The sequence below is a fragment of the Fukomys damarensis genome, unplaced genomic scaffold (genome assembly GCF_012274545.1).
Source record: "Fukomys damarensis isolate Sample0158 unplaced genomic scaffold, DMR_v1.0_HiC HiC_scaffold_38, whole genome shotgun sequence".
Taxonomy (NCBI): domain Eukaryota; kingdom Metazoa; phylum Chordata; class Mammalia; order Rodentia; family Bathyergidae; genus Fukomys; species Fukomys damarensis.
Genome location: NW_022900950.1, coordinates 33989868 through 34012777, shown reverse-complemented (window position 1 = coordinate 34012777; position 22910 = coordinate 33989868). Strand labels below are relative to the sequence as shown.

Below are 22910 nucleotides of genomic sequence, written 5' to 3'. Positions count from 1 at the left end.
AAAAAAAAAAAAAAAAAAAAAGAAGAAGAAAAAAAAAGACTGCTCCAAGTCTGGAGCCCAGCTCAGGCAACTTATCATTGAGACCCTCTCTCAGAAGAATTTTTTTTAAGGCTGGGGCGGTTGCTCAGTGTTGTAGTGCTTTCCTGGTACAAGACCACTGTGATTCACAAGACCCTGGGTTGAGTCCCCAGCACCATACACAGAAAAAGAGTGGTGTGTATAGCCCAGGTCCAGGGAAGACTACTTTGCGGGTCACCTCAGCCAGGGTGTGAGGAGAACAGATGTGATAATGGCCTCTTGTACAAAGCCCGGAATCCCTAGGGGGTGGGCGCAGCATATAGCAGGCACACAATAAATAGTTTCAGCGTCAGGCACTGTGTGAAAAGTGCAGCGAACTTCGTTGTATTCAGCCCTTAAAACAATTATGTGACTGCTTTATTCCTCTTTTACACATGAGCAGAGGGAGTTGCGGACTTGGCAACAACCACAAAGCCTTCTGGCTCTCTGAGACTCAAACTTCTAACTTCTAACTCCAAAGTTCACTCTGTGATGCAACTTAGTACTGGGAAGCTTAGGGCAAAGGCAGGTCAGCTCCAACACAGACTGAACCAGCACCTTGTTTAGAAGACAGATGGGCAGGTTGATTTGCAGTAGATAGGTATATGCTCAGGGTTTTCCCAGACTTGTATTTCACAATGGACACAATCAGTGCATTTTTATTCCTCAGGATGTTCCTGCAGCCTTTCATTAGCGGGAGTCTCACAATTCCTAGACCCTTTCTAAAGTGGGTACTTGAGTAGCTATTATCTCTGGCTAACCCAAGTCTTGTGGCTTATTAGGGAAATTCCCTGGGCCCTAGGCTAGTATCCCTGTACAAAATCACTTCACTATCCAACAGGATTTGAAAAATCCCCAATTCCCATTCCTCTAAGAAGGAAATGTTACAGTAGTGAGGAGGGGTGGCCAACAAGGCAAGTTAAACTGTGAGGTTTAGGCAGGCATAGCGGCAGGAGCTATAATCCCAGCACTTAGGGAGTCTCGGACAGGCGCATCACAGGTTTGAGCCCAGCCTGGGTAAAACCTGGTCTCTGAGTACACACACACACACACACACACACACACACACACACACACACGCAGGCTAGAAGGTCTAATGCAATTCTTGCAACATACCCAGAAATTTCTGCTGGACCTTGAAGAACATTCTGGGGGGAAACTGGGATTTCTGGCCCCTGTGATGTTTCACAAAGTGTTTACCCTGGAGACGAAGGAGCTGAATACATAGGAGATGGTGATGGGACATTTGGATCCAACATGAATGTCTATCCCTTTTTATGTTTCTCCTTAGCAAGCATAAAACACACCTTTATCTGTTCCTTTGCTCCTCTGATAGTCTCTTTTCAGAGAAGGTCCAGAGCCCACTATGTGTGTTTTTTGCTTCAGTTGCTGTTTTTACTACTATTTGATATCTACACACCACAACACCCATCGTCCCCCTAAATGAGATGATGATTTGACAAGTCCAGCCTGCTAAGAAAGTCAGTAAGCAGCCTAGTCTCAAGCCTAATGTTTACACATGTTCCAAAAGACTGTAGAGGGAATTGATGTTTAAGAAGCAGTGTGGTAGAATAATACCTCAGGGTGCTGATGGTTCATTTATTTCTAAACCTTGTGCAGCTGCCATGTTGATAAATACATCCACAGAAATGCTAGGAAGGTGTCTTCGTGATTAGCCTTTCTCCATTTCTTCAGGTTAAGGACTGAAGCCACCAACGTGGGGCTTACAGCCCATGACACCTGAGGTTTGTTTTGGGGACATGGCTACGAGGGCAGGATGACTACAGTTCCTTAGGCTTACAGCCAAGAGAAACAGGAAATGGATTCCACTTGCCAGCTTCCCTTTAAAGGAGGGTGCCTCTCAGGCCATAGAGAAGAGGCCTCAGTAATTCCCAGCTACAGCTCTACAACAGACTCAGGCTATCGTCCTCGAGTGGCTAACGATGACTAGTCTTTTTTTTTTGTTTTTGTTCTTATTTTGATTTTTTGGGACAGTGTCTCAGTATGTAGCCCAGGCTGGCAGTCCCCCTGCCTCAGCCTCCAAGTACTAGGATTACAGATGTGTGCCACCATGCCCAGCTTATCCTTAGTCCTTTTGTCTTGAGAATCTAGAGCAGTGGCAGTGAACTTATGGCATGTGGCACACAAGCCAAGTCACCCCAGCATTGCCACAGCAGCTGACCACTAAGCTTTAATTGCAGTGTTGGCATTTGGTGATAAATGGGTTTTAGGTTGCAGTTTGGGCACTCGGTCTATAAAAGGTTCATCATCACTGGTCCAGATGGTAGAAAGTGGGGAGAGACTGCCCCTAAGAAAGACTCTTTTTCCTGGAGCCTATTGTCAGGCTTTCCTTTCCTGTTACTGTAACAAAATACCTGAGTAGGTAACTTATAAGAAAAATTGACTAGCTCCCAATTCTAGAACCTGGGACCATGGGCACAATTTCAGTGTCCTAGACGGGCCCTGGTGCTACACCATAATGACAAGGTGTGGGGTGAAACAGCAGGTGTAAGAGAAAGCACAAAGGGTAGGCTTGCGTTCCTAGCCTCTTGGGCCATGGACTCATTCTCTCCATCCTGACCTCACTCCATCCTTGGGGCTGTGGCCCTGGTGATCCCATCATTTCTCTTTAGGCCCCACCTCTCAGCACCACTGTATGAGAAGAGACCAAGCTTCTAACACATGAGTTTGGGAGACACAGTGAAACCACTGAGCCTCGGAGGGTGGCCAGGGACTCCCCTTCTTCCTGAAGAGAAGACGCCTTGAAGGACATAAATAAATGCAGAACTCCCCGAAGAGAAGAGGCTCAGGTGAGCCAAGAGGAGGCACAGCTTACTGCAGTGTCCAGAGCCAACACCCACCTTCCTAAGCTCAGGCTGAGCCTCAAGGCTGGGTCCCGACCTGGCCAGCTCTTTGCTGTTGGTGGCTGTGCTGCCATGCTACTTCCTCTCCAGGCTTGTCTGTCACTGTAGCACCCTTTTTTGGTGAATATCCCTCTGTTGCCTACCATTCCTAAGGCATTCGGAGAAAGTCCAGGAAAGACAATGAGTGAAAAGCTGTTTGCCATTTGAACTTGAAATTACATATGAACAGGGCCCTCAGCTATGGCCAAACACTGAGGGAGGTTCTTTGGGTTCTCAGCACCTCTTAAATCATCACAGCGAGCGTGAACCACTTACTTCCACATGCACAGGCTGCCTCTGGTTCCCACAGGAAGATGAACGATGAGTAATAAAATCAAGATGAAGTTCTGTGTAAATCTTTCCAGCTCACAAAGATTGTAGGAAGTTAAAGATGAAAGGGATATTAAAGACCATCTTGTTTTACCTCCTCATTTTGCAGCTGTAAAAACTGAGGACAGGGAAGCTGCCATCACAAGGCTGCCTGGGGGCAGCAGTTGCATCCCCTCTCCATGGCCAGCTTTTGACCTCTGAATACAGGTAAGGGGAAATCAGTCCTCTAAGCATCTTCATGTCCTGTGACGTATACCATTACCAACTGCTAAAATTTGGTACTTTTAAAAGTGGGCTGCCCTCCAGTTACTGAGGCTCGCTGCTCCAGGAGTGCTGTTGGAGAGGGGAGAACAGGCAGGTAGCAGAAGCAGTCTCCTCATTGGCAGCAGGGGTTTTTTATTCAGTTCCCTGGGTGTGTGCCTTCAATGAATATCCAGAGTGGTGCTAAGTGCAGTCACTTGCCCTCTGGGGTGGAAAGCTGTAGGAATGGCCATTTCCTCATCCAGCTGGACTTGGACAGAAAGAGGTTTCTGTCTGATGGATGTTTTGGGAGAGTCAATAGTGCGGTTTTGGCCCTGCACTGCTCTCCAGGATCCTTAAGTGCCTGTGCACTGATGGTTCTGGCTCTTTGTCTCATTCAGCCTTTTGGTTGCAAGTAATCAAGGTGTGCTTGCTTCTGTGTTGAGGGAGCTATGGAGATGAAACAGGGTGTCCTGAAGACATGGGCACATGGCTGCACCCTATACTGCACACCTTTCTTGCTTCCCTCTTTGCTTCATGTCTCAATTTCCATTATTCTTCTCATGATCCCTCACCAACTACCATGTTTGTGTCTCATCTACTGAAGAGATCAGCCAAAGGTGACAGTCCAGTACCAACTTGCCAGGAGGGAGAATTTAGCTCGGCCTGCACCATGTGTATAACCTGCTACCATCCAGCGTATCTGGGACAGGATACCTGAAATGCCATTCTCCAAGACACAAAACTGAAGTGCAGTGGGCAAACATTTAAAATGTGTGACTATTTCTGGGTGTGGTGTTGCATACTGTGGGAGGCTAAGGCAGGAGGGTTGCAAGTTCAAGCCAAGACTTGGCAATTTATTGATATAATGAGATCCTGTCTCAAAATAATAAAGAAAGGGCAGGAGATTAGCTCAGTGTGAGGGCCCTGGGTTCAATCTTTAGTACCTCAAAGACAAAACAAAACACTAAAACCAAAAAATCATGTGAGACTATTACAGATGTCAACCGAATTAGTTACTGATGTAAAAAAATGAATGGAATGGCATAGTCCAAGAAGTCTCAAGAAACAGTTCGAATACTTATCAGCTTGAACACGCTGTCTACGGTGGAGCTGTATCTTTTATATGTCAGTTTGCTTGCAATTCAGACTCCATCCTCTGGGCTTTAAGAAAACCCACTGAGACTATCTGAGGAATGTCTTAATCTTTATATGACTATCATACATACATACATATATATATATTTCCATTGTTGGCTTAGTTACTTTTCTTATTGCTAAGACAAACTATCTGACACCCAAAGTTAAAGGAAGAAAGGTTTATTGTAGCTTACACTTCTTAGAGGTTTCGGTCCATAGTTAGCATGGCAGAGAGGTATCACAGAGGAGAAACAGATTATGGTGAGTAGAGGGCAGCAAGCAGTGAAGCAGTACCGAGTCACTCAGCTGAGACAGCAGCTTATATTCTTTCTGTCCCTTATATTCTCTCCAGGCCACACATCCTTAGGGTGGGTAGCACTCACACACAGTGTGGGCCTTCCTACTATTCACAACCAGACCTATGCCAAACCAGTCAGTGGGCTAATTAGTAGCCACACATCCTTTTTCTTTCTTTCTTTCTTTCTTTCTTTCTTTCTTTCTTTCTTTCTTTCTTTCTTTCTTTCTTTCTTTCTTTCTTTCTTTCTTTCCTTCCTTCCTTCCTTCCTTCCTTCCTTCCTTCCTTCCTTCCTTCCTTCCTTCCTTCCTTCCTTTCTTTCTTTCTTTCTTTCTTTCTTTCTTTTTTGGTGTTTTGAGACAGGGTCTCACTATGTAGTTGAGACTGATGTAGAACTCACTATGTAGCCCAGCTGGTCTTGAGCTCACAGCAATCCTCCTGCTGGGTGGATTGCTTCTGAGTGCTGGGATTACAGGCGTGTGCCACCACGCCTGGCTGTAACCACACATCCCTGACCCCAGCATCATATACTCTAGATCCAGCCACCTCTGAAAAGCCCCAGCTATGACAGCATGAGATGGGGGTGGGGGTGGGGGGGATCTAGACATAAGCCAGAACAGGCCTGGTGAAGTGTGTTAGCTACATAGATATTGAACATGAAATGGAAGTTAAAAAAAATTTTTTTTTTTTTTGAGATAAGGTCTCACTACACAATTCAGGCTGGCCTTGAACTCACTATGTAGCACAGGCTGGCTTTGAATTCATAGCTATCTTCCTGCCTCAGCCTCCTGAGTGCTGGGATTACAGGCAATGGCAGTATAAAATTAAACTTGTATATCCTGAGGTACCTGGATGAGTCTACAACCATAATTCACTATATTTTTAAACATCGACCTGTTTCCGAAAAGGAATTGAAGCAACATTTAGTAAAAACACAGACAAAGCATGATCAAGAGCTATTAACACCAAAAAGGAAGTCAAAGACAAGTCTGATATGGGTGAGCAGAGCTACAAGGGACTATAATTCCTAGCCTGAACTGGTTGTTAAATTTGGCAATGAACTTGCTGATATTCAGGCCATATATATAAATTAACTGAATAGCTATTAATATTTAAGTAGTACAGAATCCTCACGTCCTCAGAACCCTTTCAGGGAGCACAGCTCAGAGCTTAGTATTTTTTTAATAATGCTAAGTCACTACTTGCCTTTTTCACGTGTAGTCTCTGATGAACGTACAGTGGACTTTCTCTGAGTGCCTGTGTAGGTAACATCATCAGATCAAATGCAGAAACACACATGAGAAGCTAACTGTCTTCTACTGAACCAGGAATTCAGGACTTAAAAATGTAAGACAGTGCCTCTCTTCTCATTTTGGGGGTGTTTCTATTGGTACATGTTTGCCCTACATGATCATTTCATTCCTCATGGGGAGTGCTACATGTATATAGCACATCTTTTTTTTCTTTTTTGTATAACACATCTGAATTTTCTTTCTTTCCTTTCCCCTCTTCTCTGTCCTCCTTCCCTCCATCCCCTTCCCTTTTGCAAAACAAAAACAAAAACAATTCTCCTTACTTCCTATTATTTATCTTTTATTTTGCTCTTTATTTAGGCTATTTGTCATATAATAGAAATCATGTGATATTTAAACCTGTACATCTGATTTATTTCATTTAGCATTAGGGTCTCTAGGTACATTCATTTTCCTATAAATGACTCAGGTTTACCCTTCCTTATGGAAGAGTAATACTCATTATGTATAAACACCACATTTTCTTTATCCATTTATCTGCTGATGGATGTGCAGGCTGCTTCCAAGATTTAGTTATTATAAGTTGTGCTGCTATAAAAATGGATATACAAATCTCCCTATAATATGATATCTTTAACTCTTTCGGGTAGACACCTAGAAGGGGAACAGCTGGTTTTTTTAAGTTTTTGTTTCAGAAAATGTATTTTCAGAAAGTATAGGGTTCATGAGACCAAAAGTGCTGATCAAGAACAAGACTCTTATTTCAGCATTTGAGCCAGTGCTGTAGTTTGGATCTTAAATGTCTCCTACAGGGCCATATGGGCTATCTGGGGCTCCCGGCCTGTGGTGCTGTTGGACCTTAGAGAAGTGAGGCCAAGTTGGGGCAAGTTAGGTCAGTGGGATGTGCCCTTGAGTGGCCATGGGGCCCCTGCCCCTTCCTGTCTCTCCCTTTGCTTCCCAGCTACCATGAAGTGAGCCCTTTGCTCCAGCACAGGCTCTCAACTGCCTTGCCTTGCCTTGCCACAGGCCCGGCAGGATGAGATCAACCAGTGCCAGGCTGAAGCCCACAAACTGTGAGCCCAAATGAACCTTTGCTCTTATTAAATGGGCTTACCTCAAGTATTTTTTATAGCAGCAGAAAGTGACAAACACAGTTAGAAATTTTTTTGTCCCTCAAAATTCCTTTCCAGAAGGCATTAGTTATGTCTACAATTGATTCTCTGCAAAACTAATTTTGGGGGGAGTTCTGGGCATTGAACCCAGGGCCTGCTCGCTGAGTTACCTCTCTTAGCCCTGTTTTATTTTTTTATTTTGAGACAGGGTATTGATAAGTTGCTAAGTTGCCCAGGCTGCTTCTGAACTTGAGATCCTCCTGGTTCTGCATCCTAGAGTGTTGGGATTACAGGTGTCTGTCACCACACCCAGAAAGACCAAAATTATTTTATGGATAGAAGTAGCATTTTGCATATATGCATTCATAGATTGCAGTCATTGTCCTTGACTCTGGTGAGAGAGAAAATGGTGAGACAGACATGGTCCCATCCTCATGGAGCTTGGGATCTTGTTTGCTGAGCAGCAATAATGATGAATAGAAAACAGTATGAGTCAGTGTAAATGTAATCCAGATGGAAACTGCTTTTGACTTCACACAAACTACCAATTTAAGGGAATACTATTCATCTTGCTGAGTCTGCAGACTGAAGGTTAAGGAATTTTGTGGCAGAAGGACATCACGGGTCAGGTATAAGATTTATTGGTGATTTAAGTCACAACAGCCCTACAGTTCGTGTGTTTAAAGATACACACATTTTGAGAAAATTCAGTGGTGGAGGTAAACAAAAATCCACATTATAAAATACTGGAAATCCTTGTCTTATGGAGGAGGTGATTGATAACTTCAATGAATGAATGTTTATTCAGTTCATCATATACTTAAAATACGATTCAGGTGACTAAAGTTGACATCCAGCTTGTTTTAGATGCATATACAATGCATTTAGGAAGACAAAACTGTATTACACAATTGCACAAAAAAGAAGGAAGCAAGTATTTTTAGGTGTGGCCAGTATCTGATGAGGTCCCAGTGAGGAGGAAAAGTCAAGTGGGTAAAAGCAGTTTTAAAGAAAATATGAACTTGGGGAATAGGTGGAAATTAATCTCCTCAATGGCATGAAGAGCTCGAAGGTCAAAGTGGTACATTAAAAGTTTGGTAAGATATTAGAGAAAACAATATTATGGTGTCTGTTGATTAATAGAAAAGTATAGTATACACTATATATAATTAGTCTGGTTTTCAGTGGGATGAACAATCACTTTCCCAGAGTTTTGGTTCTTTCCTAACTTTGGTGGAAGTCTCTACTGGTTTGTGATAGTGCTCTGTCTTTGGCCTCTCTCCATATAATATTGTTGTTACAGTGATGTGCTGAAGAAATTTGTAGCTGTCACAATGATGAGAGGAATAGTGTATATATTAAGATACTAGAACCAAGGTCCAGAAACCTTTGAAGAGCTTGGAGCAATTTGTCAGTAGAATAAAAGAGAAGTAGCATAAGAGAGAACATAATGTAATATTCCATAATTGGGTCCCTTAGTAGCCATCCAAACCAGTTGAAGATTTTTGGAACCTGACATGTTTAAATGGAATCAGAATGAGCAAATACAATAAAGTTTTTGCTATAAGAAAGCACTCAGTTTCTAGGATGATGTTCACTGAAGCTTCAAAATATCAGCAGATATAGGCCAGGGGCAGAAGGGAAGGGTACAGAAGAAACCTGGGTGGAAAATGTCTTAGGGGTACAACATGTGAAAGGAAACAGCATGCTCAATACACGATTTCCCAAAATGCTGTAAGAGAGGCCTCAGATATTATTAAAGAAATATTATATGAGAAAAGAGGGGATGGTCCCGCTCTCCTCTGGGCAAGTTAGGCCTCCCCTGGAATACTGGGAACAATTCTGGGTTGCTTTTTTTTTTTTTAAACAGAGACTTTGACCATCCAGAATATGAAGAAAAGACAGAAGAACAGGGTCTTGAACCCATGTCACGTACCTGCTCTCAACTCTAAAAATGACCGTCCACCTTTGTGTTAGTCAGCCTCCTGTCACCAGGACAAAGTACCTGACATACACAACTTAAATTTGGGCTCCTGGTTCTAGCAGTTTCAGTCCATGGTCATGTGGCTCCACTGCTTTAGGCTTGTGATGAAGCAGAAACTTCAGGGCAGAAGGGTATAGTGGTGGAAAGGGCATGGGGCACAAGGTATGGCAGTCAGGAAGCAGAGAGCGTGAGAGCCAAAGAAGCAGGGGCTGGGACTATACATAGTCCTCAAGGTCACAGCCACGATCCACTCCCTTCAACTAGTCTTTACCTCCTGTTTCCATCACCTTCCAATGATGTCACCGAATTATGACATCATCTCTGAATTAACCCACTGGTGAAACTGGTGCCTTCATATTCCAATCACCTGCCCAAAGTCCACCAGCACTCAACCCTTCAACACAGTGAACCTTTTGGGAGACAGATTGGCTCCCAAGCAAAACAGCCTTTCTACCGCATGGCTCCTGGCTACCTCTCATATATCCCTTTCTACCTCTCTTCCATCGTGATCTCCATGTCAGCCACAGTGACCTTGGCGTTCCTCAGACTTCAAGCATTTATCATTGCAGCCTTTGCTGTCCCCATTACCAGCTACCAGTGCATGGTGCATCCAGTCCAGTGAGACAGGTCTTTGTCTGAAGACCCCCTCCTCAGCAGGACATCCCTTACCACTCTCCCTAAAAGCACTCTCCTCTCACAGCCTGTTTACATTTGTTTCCTTCAGGGTACTTATCATCGGCCATAAATGGACTTAACAGTTTATTTTCTGCCTACATGCATAAAAGGTAAGTGCCAGAGAGCTTTGTTTGGTTTCCTTTTCCATCCTCGAGATGCCTTACAAATTGAATGAGCAGTTTTTAAATTTTGTTTTGTTGCAGTACTGGGGATTGAACTGGAGCACTGAGCTACATCTCCAGCCCTTTCTATTTTTAAATTTTGAGAGAGGGTCTCAATAAGTTGTCCAGATTGGCCTCGAACAAGATAATAGTTCTCAAGATCATACTCCACGGTCCACTCCCTTCAACTAGTCCTTACTTTCTGTTTCCATCACCTTCCAGTAATGCTCCTCTTGCCTCAGCCCCCCAAAAGGCTAAAAATACAGCCATGCATCACAAGGCCTCGCTCAATGCACAAATTTTGACGGTCTTAGTGAGTAAAATGTGGCTGTATGGCAAACCTACCAAAGAAAATCTGAGTGAGGAGGAAGGAGCTTTAAGAATCTGAACAACACCGCTAAGAGCAGGGAAGAGTGAATCACTTGCGGTGCATCTGCCCCCAGGTGTGTACCCTTCGATGTGGGAAAGCCATTTGTCTCTCTGGGATATTGTTTGGATTTTATTAGTGCTTGGGATAGAACTCAGAGCCTTGCACATTCTATCCCTTGGATTTGAATTAGTTGTTAAGACTTTTTCTTATTGTAGAGTTTTATGAATTGTCATAGAGCAGGCTATCTTTTTCTTGTTAAAACAAATTTAAAAAAATTTTTTTGGTGGGTTGGTACAGTTTTTCTATATGAATATACCTCTGGTGTTTTAAATGTGATAATGGGGCTCAGTTTATCAAAACTATACCCATTTTCTGAAACATAGTTGGAATATGTGCTCTTCTCTGAGTGCACATGAAAAATGATGGAAATGTACCTAGTTTTTCTTGTGTGCATATTTGACATGCTTACCACCCCAAGAAATAACCATTAATGTTGCTTGTTGCTTTCTGAGTAGCTCTTTCTTTCTTTCTTTCTTTTGGTTTTTTGAGACCTCACTATGTAGTGAGGCTGACCTGGAACTCACTATGTCGCTCAGGCTGGTCTCGAACTCATAGTGATCCTCCTGCCTCAGCCTCCTGAGTGCTGGGATTACAGGTGTGCACCACCACGCCCGGCCACCTGAGTATTGTTTTAGATAAGACATAGCACTGTCCCAAGAAGAATGAGTTCAGCTCTCAATAGCTAAGAAAGCAAATGAGTTGTGCCTGTTGTAAGGACAGCAGCAATTTAGGTAGTCAGGTCTCTGCACTGTATGGACAGACAGCACAGTGAACAAGACTGGTATGTTTCTTCAGTGAGGGAGGCAAAAGTTATCTTTTTTGAAAAGCATAGTAGATATGTAGTATTAACACAGAATCCAGTGGACACTGAACACAGACATCTGTGTGGTTTTATAAATTTAAAGAAAACAAATTACATTGCTCACAGAGGGCTCTGTGTTTCTCACTTGGAGAAAAGAGACACAGTGTGTGTGCAGAGCAAGTCCAGGCAGCTTCCAGTTCTGTCTCCAGCACAGCCTTCCTCTGTCCTCACATGTCCAAAACAGTGTCTGGAGAATTTGTGCCTCTTTCCCTGGTCATGTGCTGAGATTTTTTTCTGCCTACAAACTCCAGAGGTTGGAATCACTTGGCCACTATTCTGTTAACCTAGTAAGTGAGCAAGGAAGGGCTTTTAGGGGATTCTGAATTATTATTATTTTTTTTTTTCTGGTACCGGGGATCGAACTTGGGTCCTTGCACTTGCAAATCAGGCACCGGAACCACTGAGCTAAATCCCAGCCCTGGGATTCTGAATTTTTAAAATATATCACAAAACAAGTAAAAAGAAAAAGCCAAATAGATTTTTCACCATTTCAATCCGGAGCCAGGCATGGTGACACATGCCTGTAATCCCAGCACTGTGGGAGGCTGAGGCAGGAAGTTCACAACTTTGAGTCCAGCCTGGGAAACTTAAGTGACTTACTGAGACCCTGTCTCAAAATAAAGGGCTGGGGATGTAGTTCAGAGAAAAGGTCCAGGATTCAATCCCCAGCACCAACCAAACCAAACCAACCAACCAACCAACCAACCAACCAAACAACAAGACACCAAAAATCAAACAAATACCCAAGACAATTTAAAAAAACCCAACAGGAAGACAAAAACCAGGCTACATAAAGGTAGATACAGGAGTGAACCTTTCTTTCCTCATTTCAGTCAGATTCTAGAACATAGTTTCATGAGAGAAAAGTATGTTGGTGCTTGATATTACCGCCTAGGAACTCTTCAGGAAATACATCCATCTGTAGGGGTTCAGCAAAGATCAGGAGTCCAAAGATCAGGAATTGGGATGCTTTTAGTACTTTGTCTCAGATTTAAGGACAACTGATGTCCTTGTCACACAGGCTGGGCCTTGGGTCTGCCCTGGATTCTGGTGCTGGTAGGGCCCTGTCCTGTTTCTTCTTGTGCCCTACAATCAAGACGCCTGCCAGAGCATGGCCCCTGCTGCATCACCATTGCTTGCTTTTTGTGTTTACCTGCTTACTCGTGCTGCCAATGTTCTTCAGGACTGGGGTGCATCTCGTCTGCCACTGGAACCCCAGCACCTAGTAGAGGCCTGTCCTAAGGTCAGCCATCAGTAAAGGCTCCTTGAATGTACTGTTAAATGAAGTGAGGAAAAACAAAGAAAAGCAAGCTTGCGTTAATCTTTTTGGATCAACAGGATTTTCAAGGCCTGGACACCTGACTCATTTCTTTAGTGGCCTGGGTGGTCAGTGCAGGGTCTGAGTCCTTGGTCACTACTGAATGTCCCCGACAGGGCCACCAACCAGTAGATAATGAATATACTTTTGTTAAGTGAAGAACATAGTGGCCCAATGTGATGACACGTGCTCAGGAGGATGGAAAGTTTGAGGCCAGCCTGCCTACTTAGCACATTGTCTAGAAAGAAAGGAAGGAGCTAGGATGCGGGTGTGGCTTAGTGGTAGAGCCTTGTCCAGCAGCAATGAGGTCCTGGGTTCAATCCCCAGTATCGTGAAATAAATTAATTTCATTAAAAAACAAAAAAGTAAAGTGACTGTTACTGGCCTGACTTCTGTCAGTAGGTTGCTGCTACCACCCCAGGACGTGTTAGGAAACTCTTTCCTAAGTGGAAAGATGGTAGCGCAACAGGCCCCTTTTCCCAGTGAGGAAAGGAAAGATGGGGAATGGGTCAAAACTTCCAGGCCTCAGGTCCTGCGAGCGCATGATCTTGGGCCTTCGCGGCCAGAAGCCCGCAGGAGAGGAGCTGGTCTGATGCCAGGTCGGCTTCCTGCCGCGCGCCAGGCGCTCTCTCCGCGCTGCCACCCAAGGTTTCAGGACAGGACGCGCGGCAGTGGCGGGTCGCCGCGCGACCTGCAGCTCCCAGCCTCCTCTCCTCTCGCTTCCATTTGCTGAGCTCTCTTCAGTTTCCGAAGACATGAAAGAGACCCCTGCCGGCGGCCGGCAGCAGTGCGGCTTGTCGGGAGGAGGCCGGGCCTGTTGCACGTGAGTCAGGCGCAGGCCGGTCTTGGCTCAACACCAGGGTCACAATATGATCTTTCTTCATGCAGACATAGGTTCGCTTGTAGGGGAGCCCAATGTCTCCCTGCCATGGCTCTTGGCGACATCTTCAGCCAACGTGACCCCTTCCATGACCGTCTCACCAGCACTTTCTTGTGCTATCATTAGTCCTTGGAAGAGTTATCAAACCTCTTAAAATTCGTTTAAATTCCCTTAAGCGGCCTGATTTTCCCATCTTCTGCTTCAGGGCGGGCCCCTCACTACAGTTTGCGTCTGAGTGTGCCTTCCTGAAAGGGCTTGTGGGGTGGAAACTGAACAACAGTATTAGAAGTCACGATGAAAGAAGCAAGCAAATTGCAGAAAGAAGGCATTAAGAACTCACCGGGAGGGCCCGGGATTTATCTCAGTGGTGCCGCCGCTTGCCTCACGAGTGGAAATTCCTCAGTTCTATCCCCCATAGCAAAAATAACTTACTGTGACTTAGACAATTGAAATCACAGGTCTAACCTCACAGTTATAGTAGTCACTAACTTTCGTTGCCAACAAGTACTAGAAGAACATTGTTTTGCACTTAGCTACGTCCACTCCCCAGATGCTCTTGCTAAGTCATGAAGTTGCCCAAGCTGGGCTCTAAGTTGTGATTCCTCTGCCTCAGTCTTCCAGAGTGCTGAGATTACAGGTGCCATGCCACCATGCCTGGCTAGAAGGAAAAAACTCTTTGATGACTGGAGAGGGGAAAAGTCTTGAAGTTGCTGATTGGAGTTGGTCCCTTTAGGAGAGTGACATCTGGGTTCTTGGAAGACAGAGGGATGGGCATGACATCCTATTGGAGAAAACAGTGGCTGCTGAGGTTTAAGGTGGGTTGTGGCAGGCTAGATGGGGTGGTAGACTAGTGCCAGTGTGGCCGGAGGGAGCCACAGCTAGTTCTAAGTCCAGGAAGTACGTGGTCTAGAATTAACTATGAGAGTTACTTAGAGTTCTACGAGCAACAGGCACTTGTAAGAAATTCTAGATGTTGCCACATTTCTCAGAGATTAAATCTTTTCCATATGTCTTGTCCCTCTCCTCTCCCCTCCTCTCTTCTGCCTGCCACCTCCCCTATCCTTCTTTTTCTTCTAGTACTGGGGATTGAACCCAGGGCTTTCACACTGAATTACATCCCTAGCCCTTTTCATTTTTAGAGACAGGGTTTTACTAGGAAGTGTCCCCCGCCCCCCAGTACCAGGGATCGAACTCTGGTCCTTGCACTTGAGAAGCAGGCACCAGAACCACTGAGCTAAATCCCCAGCCCTAGGGGCAGAGGGGAGAGACTTTCTAGAAAGAACCAGTGGAAGGGAGCTGGCCTTGTGTAGTGTTTGCCAGCCAGCTATGAACCAAATGGCGGTGAAACCAGCCCTTAAAAGAATAATAGAAAATGTCAGAATGTATCTCACATGGCAAAAATAGAATCCTGAAACTATTTGGAAGGGGCAGACACTATCATCTCCGGCATTCTTGCCAAAGGATATATATCTCCTTAGTCCAGTCATGAAATGACATCAGACAAACTGAAATGGAAGAACAAAGTAGCTGATCAATACCCTTTGAGAGGGTTAAATAAGTCAAAAGATGGAGGATCAGTCACAGACTGCAGAAGATGAAGGAGACAGGACAGCTAAATGCAATGTGGGATCGAGGGTAGGACCCTGGGACTGAAAAGTGACAATGGTGAAAGATCGGTTCTTTAGTTTGGTTGATTCTACTGTACCCTTGTTTGTATCTTGGTTATAAGAATTGTACTGTGACTGCAGAAGATGTGACTGTTGGGGGAAGCTGGATGAGGCATATATGGAAATTCCCCTGCTATTGTTGCCACTTTTCTGTAAGTTAAAATTAGTTCTAAAAAAAAAGTTTAAAAGATAAGAAATGTAGTTTTGTATGTGTGTGCAGCAAGGAGTTTGTGATGTGAGATTTGTTCCATTATGTTAGGCTGTAGGGAAATGCTATTCTGCCACTCTGTCAGTTACAGGGGGCATCAGAAGTTTCCAGTGGGGGCCAGCTAGGCAGGGAAGGGGCTCCTGAAGTCCTGGTCTCTCTATGTTTTGTGGGTTTGATGAGATAGTGAAAGGCTGCAGGTAACTGGGTCAGAATTGGTTTCATTTAGCCTTGTCATAGCAGCTCCAGGCTATTAGGTCCAGTCCTCCATTCTGCTGTTTGACAGAAGCTGCATATTCCTGGAAGAGGGAGAAACCCTGACCCAGGAAGTCTGAGAGGTGCCCCCTGGGGATGTTGAAGGTGCACAGTGCTACCGTGTTATAACCTAACACAGGCAGTTTGGGGCACGGCCGTTAGATGCCAAGAAGAGATCCTCTGGAGAGTAGGGGGCTTGACAGTTCTAGGGTTGTATTATTTCTTTGACTTGGGGGACAGGGGGCTAATTTCAGCTCTAAGTCACAGTTTCTCCAAATCATAAAAACTATAGGTAGAAACTTGTCCCTTTTCACCAGGAGTCCTTTAAGCAACCCAGAGGAATAAAAGTCTAGTGCTGTACCTGCTTTTGACATCAACATCGCGACCTGGCAAATGCATGGAGCTGGAACAGTGGTTCTCCACTGGGGGTGGCTTTGCTCCCATTGCCCCAGGAGACACTGCCAATGGCTAGAGGCTTTTTCAGTTATTGCACCGGAAGGTGTGTGTGTGTGTGTGTGTGTGTGTGTGTGTGTGTGTGTGTGTGTGTGTGTGTGTGTGTGTGTGTGTGGCTGGCATCTAGGGGGAGAGGAGTAAACATCCTGCCCTGCACAAGGTCACCCCCTCCACCCAGTCCCAGATGTCACTTATGCCAAGGCTGAGGAACCCTGATTTAGAGATGAAAATCTGTTTATGTTCCAGAAAGTTGCCTGGGTGCTTTTTACAAAAGAAAGGGTAGTCAACTTCATTTCTTGGCTTGATTTCAAGTGGATAATTATAACCTGCCTACCTAAAATTTACACTTTAATTTTCAGTGGGTATCATCTCCCTTCATGCTTAAACAAGCTGAGTGTGGCTGTGTTCTCAACAGCAGGGTAATACTCTATAGCTGGATCAGTTCCAGGTCGACCATGGGTTAAACAACTGGTCTATAAAGTGATTTGAAACCATCAGGGATAAAAAGCACTAAAACTAGAAACTGGGGACATTATTCTCATTATTAATTATTAGTACTATTACCATGCTTATTCAGGCACTCAGGATTCCCACGGGAGTCCTATGGGTACTAAGGTCAAAACCAGATTCTTGGCTTTCAGAGTGAGCAGACACCGCCTGGAATTAATCTGTTAGCCATTAAAAGCAGGGCGCTCTCTCCATGCAGGTCCTTGCAGCTCCAGTGCCTGGGAGAGGCTTGGCACTGGCAGCACTGAGCTTCAAAGCAAATCTCCAATCTTCTATTTGTACTCGCTGTTCCCTTATTTAGAACGGAGTAGCACATACTTGTCTGTTGCTTCAAGGCAAGAGCAAATTCTGAAGGTATTAAATAGAGTCTCATTTCAAGCAAACCAGAGAGCCTGGAACAAGTTAAGGGCAAGGCCCCAGCCCTTGTTTCCCTTCCATTTTAAAGATTATAATAGTTTAGAGTGGCAAAATTTAAAATCAAAAGCCAGGCTGTGAACTCATTGGCAATCTGAATGGTTATCATTTTAGAAGCCACACAAATCAGCCTTTGAAACCTGATTTGGCCATTTTTTTCCCCCTTTCTTTTTTTTTTTAAATTTTTTTTCAGCTTTAATTGAGTTTATTGGTACATTTTAGCGATACAGTACAGTTACATTCATTGTTGGGATCTTGTACCTCTACATGACAAGTCTTGCTTCTCATATTTTCCCCTTGTCCCTGTCCTCCCTTTACCCCCTCCTCCCCTCCCCATCTACAACCACTTTATTTCCATTTTTTTCTTCATCTCACATTTTTTTCTTTTCCCTTTTTACCCTTCCCCTACCCATCCCACCTTCCCTACACCTTTAGCTCCTTTCTTCCCATTTCTCAATGTCAGTAATCTTATTAGAATCTAATGTATTATTGCAGATTATTCACACCAGAGAAACTATTTGTTATTTACACATGTGTGCCTTATTTCACTTAGGAGTATATCTTCAATATGTATCCATTTTCCTATGAATGTATCTATTTTCTCATTCTTTATGGCTGAGTAATATTCCATTTTATGGAGAAACCACAAATTTTTACCAGCTGTTCCTCAGACAAAGGACTATTATCAAGAATATATAAAGAACTCAAAACAATCACCTGCCCCCCAAATATAAAGACCTGATTCAAAAATGGGCATCTGAAATGAACAGACATTTATCAGACAAAGAAGTAAAAGCAGCAAGTAAATATATGGAAAAATGTTCCACATCACTGATAATTTGAGAGATGCAGATGAAAACAACACTGAGATTCCACCTCACCCCACAAAGAATGGCTGCTATCAAGAAATCACACAATAACAAATGTTGGTGGGGTTGTGGGGAGAAAGGAACCCTTCTCCATTGTTGGTGGGAGTGCAGACTGGTGCAACTACTATGGAAATCAATATGGAGATACCTCAAAGAGCTTGGACTGGAGGTTCCATTTGACCCAGCCATCCCTCTGCTGGGTATCTTTCCCTTTCTTTTTTTAAACAGCATTTAAATGTCTAACAAGCTTAGACAGCTACAGACACGCAGCAGGGATACAAGGAGTCGATTTTTTAAAAAATGTTTTTTTGGCTGGCTTGTTAATTTTCCCAGGATATCTGTCTTTAGAAAGATAGTTTTAATTTCATCCTTAATAACCTGAAGTTTTGGCAAAGTGTGACTTGTGGGACTTTGATACCTGTTCTTTCTGTTTGACACATCTTTAAATAGGTTTGGAAGGCAGACTCTCCTGGCACAATTCTCCTTTGATAATCCATATTGCTTCCTGGGACAAGTGCCGCTTGTCCTCTATGGAGAAGATTCCACTGACTTTATTTCATTTTTTACTAGCTGGCTTACCCATACCTTCTCACCTAGACCCTTACAAACACGAATTTTGAAGCTACTGCAGAGATGAGAGGTAGAAATTTTAGCCAATGGGAGGAGTGTGTCTTGCAAAGCATGTCCTAGACAGAGCCTCGAACCCTGGCTCCCTTGCAACAGTAAAATAACAAGTCAGTACACACTGGCTCTTTAGTAGGTACCAATCTGAGTTCCAAGTTTTTCTATGGAATAGCTCATCTCAGCTTTGACGTTGCTTCTTGAGGAAAGTGCTAATGTTGCCCCTGTTTTACAGCTGAGGGAATGGAGGCTCTGCAAGGCCAGGTACTTTACCTGAAGTTTTGGAGCTGGAAAAAGACTGCTGGAATTTGAGCCACCTCTCATTAGAGCTTTTACTCTTGACCTTTTCCCAAGAAACATGATCTTTAAAAAAATTAATCATAAACTAGTATAGTGATGCATGCCTATAATTTCAGCACTCTGGGAGGCTGAAGCAGGAGGATTGCAAGTTCTAACCCAGCCTGGGCAACTTAGTGACTTATTGAGATTCTGTCTCAAAATAAAAGATAAACAGGCCTGCAGATGTAGCTCAGTGCAAAGCCCCTAGATTCAATCCCCAATTCTGAAAAAACAAAACAAAACAACAACAAAAAGCAAAAGCCAAATTATATTTATGTGAAAATCGTGTAGCTTGTGTTCTAGATGCTTCAAGCTATTTCTGTACTCATTGCCACTCTTGTTCAGCTGTGCGATGGGACGTGTCTTCACACAGGCTGGCTTTGGAGATGGTGGCACACCATTCAATGTGATGGACACCGAGCAGCATGAACGAAGGCCTACTTAAGCAAATCTGCTGCCCTCAGCGGTCAGTTTATTTTCCTTCTGCCCCAGTTGAGTATAGATGGTGGGTGCTACAGGTTTTTCTCTTTTTCTACACTTTCTGTGAACATGATGCTGTGGATACCCTTAGAAGTTCAATCGTACCGCCAGGATTGCGTTGCACAGAGCGCTTCATTTATGGCTGTGTTTTGGAAGCTAAGTGTAGGGCAGTAATGGTATGTTTATCTTGGAGGGCAGACTTGAGAAACTAGTTCCTTCCTTGAATGGGAAAAATATTTATTACCTCCTCACCTGGGATTCCAACCTCAAGTTCCTAAGGGAGCCAGTTGTAAATTTTAAGAGTAAAGGGGCATGAGAAGCCATTTACATCGATTTAGATGAAAGCTGATGAGGTGAAGTGCAGCCATGTATCGTTTCCACAGGATTTTAGTATCAGTGTGTCCCCCGACACTTCCCTACTCACTCTCCTACAGTGGAGAGTGGGGATAGAATGGTCAGCAAATCACTGAAATGTCCATGGGCATAAGCACAGCCTTTGTGCATGAAATAAAAATGAAGCAATTTGCTAGCACACAGACAGTTCTGGGCTTATAAGACATGTAGCAACTTGTTGGCATGGCCTGGGAGGCCCTTTGGAATTGGTTCCCATTCTCTTTTCTAGCTACAGTACCTTTCACTGCCTACACTCAGGGTGTCCTGCACCCCCTCTCTTACTCCAGCTGGGTAACAGGCAAGCCACAGCCATGTTTTGGGATTCCCCAGGATGGTTTTCCTGCTTTCTCTAGCCTACAATTTGGAGAGTTAGTGGTTTCAGGATGTTGATCCTCTGCATACTCCCATAACACTTTGAGCTTAACCCCAAGTCCTTCATATTCCTTTGTCTTATCTTTTTCACTGAACTATTGTTAGTTTTCATCTAGATGAAAATGACCTAATGCTTCACATCCTCATAGGTGGGGCCTTGGAATGTGATTGGATTATGGGGTTTGTAGCTGATTTGCTGTTAAGAGGTGGGGTCTCATTGGAGAAGGCAAGGGCCTAGAAGGATTTATCTTCCACCTTGGCATTTTCTTTTCTTTTCTTTCTTTCTGGCTCTTTTCTTGATCTCTTCTCAGTTTCCCTGCTGGTCGGTCCCTTTCCATACCATTTCTGCCCTGGAGCCATTGGACTATGGACTGAAACTTCTACCAATTCTGAGCCAAAATAAACCTCTCTTCCTTTAAGTTGCAGGTACGTGTTGGGTATTATGTCTTAGCAACAAGGAAAGTGACTAAGTCTATGTGTTCATTCATTCTGGTTGATGATAGATCAACGTATCTATTGAATGAATGAATACAACCTTTTGGCAGAGGAGTCTACTTGAAACACAGTCAGAATATTGGCAAATGTTAAAGATCTGGGATGAGGTGAGCCAGAAGTGCCCTGAATCTGTATCTGAAGCCAGCTATCTTGGAGCCATGATCACTCAGCCAGTTCACTACAGATTCTCCTAATTCTCCATTTTTCAATGCTGTGGGCATCTCAGTCAGTTCTAGTGGTGTCCAAAGAGTCCCAGCTAGATGAAAACATTGGTTTTACTTGGCCATGGTGGCATTGGAGAAAGCAACCCAAGAAGCTACTAGTCTCTTCCATGGAAGGAGTGATGTTACTTCTCACCTGAGGCATCATGAAACAGGCTCATTTTTCAGTTTGTCCACAGCTACCTATGGGCACTGCTGTCAGTCTGCCTTTTGCAGGAGTATAGAGTGCTTTTATGTTAGTGGTGGTATAGACCACGTCTGTGATGGGAAGAAATTGTCTCTTTAGGTAGCTCTGCATAAGAGCAGAGGAGTTGGCCTCCCTCCATATGTTGAGTAGAACAGAAATGCTCCTGTTGCAAGAAGTTCTCTTGGTGGCTTCTGCCCACCGCTCCTGTCCTGAGGGGCTTGCAGGCCGACTGCTATTCACCCCTCCTAGCAAACACATCGGCACTTAGTTTGTTGAAGGCCAGGCCAATTTAGATCATGGGAGAAGGACCTCAAGGTCTGTATTTGTGGGAATGAATGGAAATCTGTGGGCAGCATGAAGATCGAAGCTCAAATCATTGTCACCTTCTTGGCTGAGTACTGGCTTGTCTCCCTCCCAAGGCTTCTCCCAGGCCCTGGCTATGGAATTTTATCCTCCAGTTTTGGGGGAGATTAATCATTTCCTTGTGGGTTCTAGTCAAGTGAAATACCTTAAACTGCGATCAAAGGCTGTAGAGTTATCAGGTATGGTCGTGTGTGCCTGTGATCCCAGCTACTGAGGAGGCTGGAGTGGGAAGCCCAGCCCAGTTCCAGCCCAGCCTGGGTAATTTAACAGCATAGTGAGAGCCTGTCTCAAAATAAAATTTAAAAACACATTTCTTGAGTTCAATCCCCAGTACCACAAAACAAAACAATCCCTGGACCACCGTGTTCAGCACAGGGCAGCCCTTCTGTGACTTCACTGTCCCTGCCCCTGTGGGGACACCTCACACTGTTACACTGTCAGCACATTTCATACCTCTGTATGTCATTTGCTGCTGGCGGCCTTGAATTAGGGTTGTTCTGTGTACTTCTGTCATGATCTCTCCTACTAGTTGGTGATTTGAATTTCTAGAGGATATTCTTTTTATTTTTCTCTTCCCCATAGCACTCAACTAAGTATTTTGTACTTAGGTGCCCAATATGTATCTGCAAATTGAATGGAATTAACCACTAGCACTTATATGAGTTGAATAAACCTTTACCCTTGTATATACCCAAAGTTAGGAGAACCTGGGTAAGTTCCATAGTTGAGCTACCCTAGCCTGTCCATAGTGAGCCCATGAAAGGGGTGACACACAGCTGTGAGAGAAATTCAAGCATGGCTGCCAAGTGTGGTACACACACATCTCTGAGCAGGCTAGGGGATGGATACTCAGGAGTTTGAGCATGCTCACTCTCATGCGTTGAGACTGGTTTAGAGCTGGCTGAAGGACGTCCTGTTCCTCCTATCCACTGCCTCCATCGCTCACCCAAAAGATCAACCAATCGTATTATGCCCCATATGCAGTGTCCTACCCCTAGCTCCTTGACTATATAAGCATTGCTCTGCCTATTAAAAACAGAAGCATTCTAGAAACCTTAGTGATTCTGCACCTCACCCTCCCTATACGAGCTTCAGAACCAGAGTACAGACAAACAACAAGTGGTGCCGAACTGGGGCTCGTGTATATCGGGTAAATACCGAAGAGTCAGGTAAGTGATCCCCACGGATGTACGTGATGGGTAATCTAAGTCATGATAAGCCAGCTCAGGCTACATTACTGAAAGCCCTCTTAAAATGCGGGGTATGAAGGTCTCCCGCGAAAGGCTCTTAGAATTTTGGGAAGTGGTCCTTCAGTCCTTGCCTTCGATGGAGTAGGCTGATGCGGACTACCTGCAGGTCTGGGGACGTGCGGCACATAATACGCACAGAGCTGAAAAGCATTGTGAGGTTCACCTCCCCCTGGACTTCT

The 22910-nt window shown here is 44.3% G+C and overlaps 1 protein-coding gene across 3 annotated transcripts in view; it reads left to right on the top strand.

The window, feature by feature from the left end:
- The window catches only part of Katnal1 (katanin catalytic subunit A1 like 1), a 249726-nt gene that overhangs the window by 767 nt on the left and 226049 nt on the right, over positions 1-22910 (top strand). For 2 of the 3 annotated variants that reach the window (XM_010623864.3, XM_010623863.3), the window contains exons 2-3: positions 3400-3497; positions 10039-10099. The gene's annotated coding sequence lies outside the window, so the exon portion shown is untranslated. Of the gene's footprint in view, positions 1-2690; positions 2868-3399; positions 3498-10038; positions 10100-22910 lie in introns of all 3 variants that reach the window. The other variant, XM_010623865.3, reaches the window with a different exon arrangement.